This window comes from Homarus americanus, unplaced genomic scaffold, assembly GCF_018991925.1.
Source record: "Homarus americanus isolate GMGI-L3 unplaced genomic scaffold, GMGI_Hamer_2.0 scaffold22250, whole genome shotgun sequence".
NCBI classification, from domain to species: domain Eukaryota; kingdom Metazoa; phylum Arthropoda; class Malacostraca; order Decapoda; family Nephropidae; genus Homarus; species Homarus americanus.
Window position 1 is genome coordinate 8,575,841 of NW_024741189.1, and position 5,782 is coordinate 8,581,622.

At 43.7% G+C, this 5,782-nt stretch overlaps 1 non-coding gene across 1 annotated transcript; it reads left to right on the top strand.

Annotated features, from left to right (window-relative positions):
* The first annotated feature begins 2,392 nt into the window (after nt 1-2,392).
* Nucleotides 2,393-2,464, top strand: Trnaq-uug. Its single transcript has one exon. It is a non-coding gene; the product is annotated as a tRNA-Gln (tRNA).
* The last annotated feature ends 3,318 nt before the right edge of the window (nt 2,465-5,782 follow it).

Sequence of the window (5,782 nt, forward strand, 5' to 3'; positions counted from 1 at the left end):
ATTCGGAATGTTCTGAACCCATTCACCAGGATGAAGTCCTCTGAGGGCTATAGAAAGGCCCTGGGTACCCTGAAGGATCGGTATGGTGATGAGGACGCCCATATCGAAGAGTTATTGATAAACCTGATCAACGGACCACCTGTCATAAAAACCAGCGGCGATAACACTCACCAACTCTCAAGGCCTAACAGATCAATCAGAGGATTAATGATAGACGTGACCACTGTGGGCGATACATGGTTTACAATCTATTCCTGCTGCTGCCCTGTGTTTAGTATGTCAGTGAAGTGCTAAATATTATACACCTCTTGAATAACGCAGTTTAGAGAGAGTGATTATGTGTGTGTGTTGCCCACCTTATGGCCCACATCGTAGTTTTAGCCGACTTGAGGACTTCGACCAGATGTTTTATACCCTACAGTAGGTCTGATGTCATCCTAATTATCGACTCCTTGTCCTCTCTGTAAATCAAGTTTCTTCTCTGATCCTGTGAGAAGTTATCCGATTGGATCGCTTTTGCTACGGCTCACAGATGGTAACGATGAGACTGTACCGTTAGTAAAAGTGTTCATTCCTTCCCAATTAATGTTAAAATTAATCCATCTATTCTCTCAGTCAATCTATGACGGATGTTCTTCCCGGAAAAATCGTGATTGCAGCCACTCATTTGGTATTTCCCTGAGTTAATTACCCAATGGCATCTCTCTCTCTCTCTCTCTCTAAATAATCCTTCTCGTCGCGAGCTACTAATGATTTTTGTCTCCTTTTTTTCTCTCTCTCTCTTCGTGCTGTGGAGATTATTATGCATTATTCCCTGTGACCGAGGCCACATACCCAGACCGGTCGCAAAGCTTGAGTATGACCTCCACTCTCGAGGATGGCAACTTCAAAGGGCTCCCCTGCGTAATAATTTCACCTGTATGCATTATGGAAACAACCAATAAGATGAACAGCGTCGTAAGGTTCCTGGTGGTCCTATTACGTGAAAACCAAAATAGTCGAATTTTATTAAATATTTTTTCATTGTTGATACTTTAGTAGGTTCTTGTGTTTTTGTCGTTAATAATGAAGGTTATGACTTTGTTGGTGATGAGAAGCTACTGAGGAGTGGTACAAGCTTCAGATACTTTCAATAATTTTCGTCCTACCTACCTAACCTACCTACCTATCTAACCTACCCAACCTACCTACCTAACCTACTAACCTACTAACCAATCCCACCCAACCCACCCCACCCATCCACCCACCCACCCACCCACTCCATCTAACCCACCCAACCCACCAACCCACCCACCCACCCCAACCCACCCACCCACCCACCTACCCACCCACTCACCCACCACCTACCTACCCACTAATCCTCCCAACCTACCTACCTAACCACCACCCACTCCAACCCACTCACCAACCTACCTACCTAACCTACCTAACCCACTCACTCAACCCATTTACCCACCTAACCTACCTACCTACCTACCCAACCAACCCACCCACCCACCACCCACCACTCCACCACCTAACCCACTAACCCACCAACCCACCCAATCCCACTCCACCTAACCCACTTCTACCTACCTAACTCCACCCACTCCAATCCCACCACCCACCCACCCACCTCCACCCACCCACCCACCCACCCACCTACCTACCTACCTACCTACCTACCTACCTAACCTACCTAACCTACCTACCTACCTACCACCTACCTACCTACCTACCTACCTACCTACCTAACCTACCTACCTACCTACCTACCTACCTACCTAACCTACCTAACCTACCTACCTACCTACCTACCTAACCTACCTACCTACTTACCTGTGTCCACTCCACCCAGATCACACACACACACACGTTATACCTTACCTTACCTTACCTTACCTTACCTTACCTTACCTTACCTTATCTTAACTTACCTCCCAAAGTTAGATATAAACACATAGAGTGATATAGATTCTGAAGCTAATAAATCTTATATATGCGTAACATGACATTGAGAAGAGAGTCTTTTATTAATACATGAACAATATAAAAACGAATAAAATAAATCACCGCTTGGGGTCAACGCGGGTGAAATAAGCTCTCCGTGGTGATGGATGGTGTTGACAAGTATCATGGCATTAACCCTGGGACGGCATGACAGGTAAATGTCGGGCAATAGAGTGTAATTATCGCCAAATGGTTGATGACAAACCCCGCGCCGTGATTTTAACTTCTTGTGTAGCTAGTTGAGGTGTAAGATCTGATCAACGGTCCTAACATGTCCTTATCGTCTACTTAAGTCTAAAAATAGTATAAATTAGTTAAAATAAACACATTTGCATAATTACCTCCCAATTAGAACCAGGATTAGTTTTAATTTGTTCATTAGTTACTGTTATAGCGTTGAAGGGGTCCCATGGTGTAATGGTTAGCACCCTGGACTTTGAATCCAGAGATCCGAGTTCGAGTCTCGGTGGGACCTGATTAGTGTTTTTAATTGAACCACATCTGTTAGTATAATGTTTATTGCTAATTATTATTTTTTTTACTTTATCTTTCAAATTATAGTTATCATAGAGTTTAATACCGCTCTAAATGTTTATCACGTTCAGGGTACATTCTAAGTGTGCGTGTGAACGTCTCCCGCCCCCCAGACAAAAGAAAGAAAGGTTATATAGTAAAAGAATAATCAAATAGTTTTTTCTCAACTTTGTATACAACAATGTGTCATCAGCAGGTGTGTCTCTCTAGCACTGCGGGACTCAGGAACATACAGCAGGTGTTAACAATAGGGCAGGTGTTAGTGAGGTGCTGTAGCCAAGGTCACTCACTCCCGGCTCCCTTGGTGTTTGTCTACGTGTGTGGAGAGAGGGGTTGGGTGGGTTGGCTGTGTGTGTGTGTGTGTGTGTGTGTGTGAGTGTCTGTGTCTGTCTGTCTGTCTGTCTGTCTGTCTGCCTGTCTCTGTCATTGGGCGACTATATTTGATGTCCCTTTTTGCACGATTGTATGTAAATGATTCATTCATGTATGCGTGTGGGTATAGTGCGTACGTGTGTATGAGTGTGTGCATATACTCAGAGTGCGTTTCGATAGGATAAAATTAATGTTTGCGTCACTGCGTATATTTTTCATCAATTTTCTTTTTTTTTCTCGTATAAGTCTGTGTTTGCGTCTAGTGTTCGCCTCTGTTTATCACGACCAACGCTAATAGGATGCATGTCAACTCTCTTATCATAAATTTTGTGCATGTACGCATTAGGATGAGTAAAATAGTTATAATTTTTACTTTTATTTAACTTAACGGGAATGGATATTTTTACAGTAAGTGAGAGCGAGACAGACAGACAGACAGACAGACAGACAGACAGACAGAGAGGGGGACATAAACCGGGAGATAGGGGGACCAGGGGGGAGAAAATATCACTTGCAGACAATCTATCACTCAGGGGGTAGACAGACAGACAGACAGACAGGAACACACGCTGCCAAGCAGAGATAGGGAGCGTGAAAATCCACACCGATTAGTAGACAATGTGTGTGTGTGTGTGTGTGTGTGTGTGTGTGTGTGTGTGTGTGTGTGTGTGTGTAATAATAATAACACTAATAATAAACGGCTTATTAATAGAGTTGCAGCCGGTGGCTGAAAATATACAGACTTACATATGATTTAGACATAATAATATACGTTCAATACATTTACAGGGCTGTACAGTACATAAATCAGGAACTGTTTATTATTTTAACAATAGATGGGATGGTGCTGTTCATATATCTATCAGTGCGGGCTCTTATGGGCTGCATTTTGTTGTAGTGGTGAACTGGGCAATGTGGGCGGGGACTGCTGGTGGCAGTAGGTGGCGGTGACGAGGATGGTGCAGCCGTCCACTGCCAAATCCTGCTAGTGCGTGGTGGTGGAGGTCACTGAGGGATGGCATGTGTGTGTGTGTGTGTGTGTGTGTGACTATATACGTGCATGGCGACCTGTGGTGTAATGGTCAGCATGCTCGCCTCCCAAGCGAGCCGACCAGGGTTCGATCACCGGGCAGGGTAAAATTATTGACAAGTTTCTTTACATCATTTGCCTCTGTCTACCCAGCAGTAATTGGGAACCCGGATGTTAATCGATTTGCGTATCGTGTTCCCGGGTAATGGCTAGCCAGTGCAGTTGGCGAGTTGTCCGGTCTTCTCGGTTTATTCCTTGACACTGAGTCATACGGCTCGCTAACTCAGGGTGTGGTTGTTGTGTTGACGACAGCTTGTACACCTTAAACAAATTCACGCCAAGGTGGCCCTTGGGCCGGCCATCCTCGTTACACGAGGGACAACCATTATTATATATACGTGCGTGTGTATGTATGTGAACTATATGTGTATGTATACGTTTGTGTTAATGGCCATATGTATACCTGTGTGTACGTACGTGTTTGGATGTTCAATCGAGACGGTTCATGATAATATGAACCATAGACACACGGAAGGGAACACTAAAACCTGATCATCCGATGTTCTGAAGAAAATTGTTCCCTCAGCCTTACTAAAGACTCATGACCTTTGACCCCGTGACTGTGAACTCGGCAAAAAGCAACAAACAGATAGGTAAACATAAGGACAGCCTAAAAACACAATAGATATATTACACACATAACGAAAAAATAACAAATAAATGACGTAACGATATCGGGTTATTAACGACTTGTAGGTAGAGATGAAGTTCTGCTTTTCATTATTGGTATTTTCAGCCTTATCGCCATAGCTTTCCGATGATGTAACGATAGTCGCTCGGTATTCTATAAGATAACGTTAAGATAGCAGGATATGCATGACTTGAAGGATACCTAACCTAACCTAACCTACAAGATCGTAACATTAACCACTTTGTTAAAGATAAACTGACGAATAACTGAGAACATAAATGGTAAAAATAGCAAAATGAAAAATAAGAATAATGAAGTTGAAAGAAGAATAAAAGCGAAAAATGGAGAGTATAAATCAGCTGTGAGTAAAATGTAAAAAAAAAGTAATAGCAGGGGTAAGCAAGAATGCGATTAGCGTGGGAAATTAGAAGAAGGGATAAGGATAAGAGTGAATAACGTATGAAAATAAAAAGAAAACCGGTAAAAGTGTAAGTAAAACAAAAATACAGGAAACAATAATAAGGCTAAAAACGTAAAGAATTAAAAAGTAAAATTAAACGAATGTGAAAATCAACACCTGAGCTGTCATGTGAGGAGAGAACCTGCCTGACGAAGGTGCTGAAGGGGGAGGGTACCTCAAGGTCGCTGGAGAGGGGGGGGGGGAGGCAGATAGAAGGGGGGGGAAAAGACGAGTAGGAGTGTGTGGCGGGGTGAGTAGACGGGGAAGAGACGGGAAGGAGTGCGTGATAGTGTAGAGGAGGAAAAGAGGGAGTGTGAGGAGTGGGGAGAGTGAATGATGGGGAGAGAGGGAAAGAGAGAAAGAGAAATAAGTTAAGACAAGAGGATAAAAAAGGGAGGGAGGGAGAGGGTTAGTTGAAGAAGAGAGAAACGAAGGGAAGATAGACAGATTGACACAAAGAAGGGGAAGTGAGGGGGAAATATTCAAGAAGGAGAGTGGATGGTTGGGGGAAGCGGATGATGAGAGAGACAGAGACAAACAGACAGACAGACAGAGGAAATGAACAGATACCGGACAGAACTCAGGAAAGCGGTGATATGGAGAGAGAGAGAGAGAGAGAGAGAGAGAGAGAGAGAGAGAGAGAGAGAGCGATGACAGGAAGAATGAGGGAAATTTTACTGTCAAGGTCCAGGAGTCGGAGGAGAGG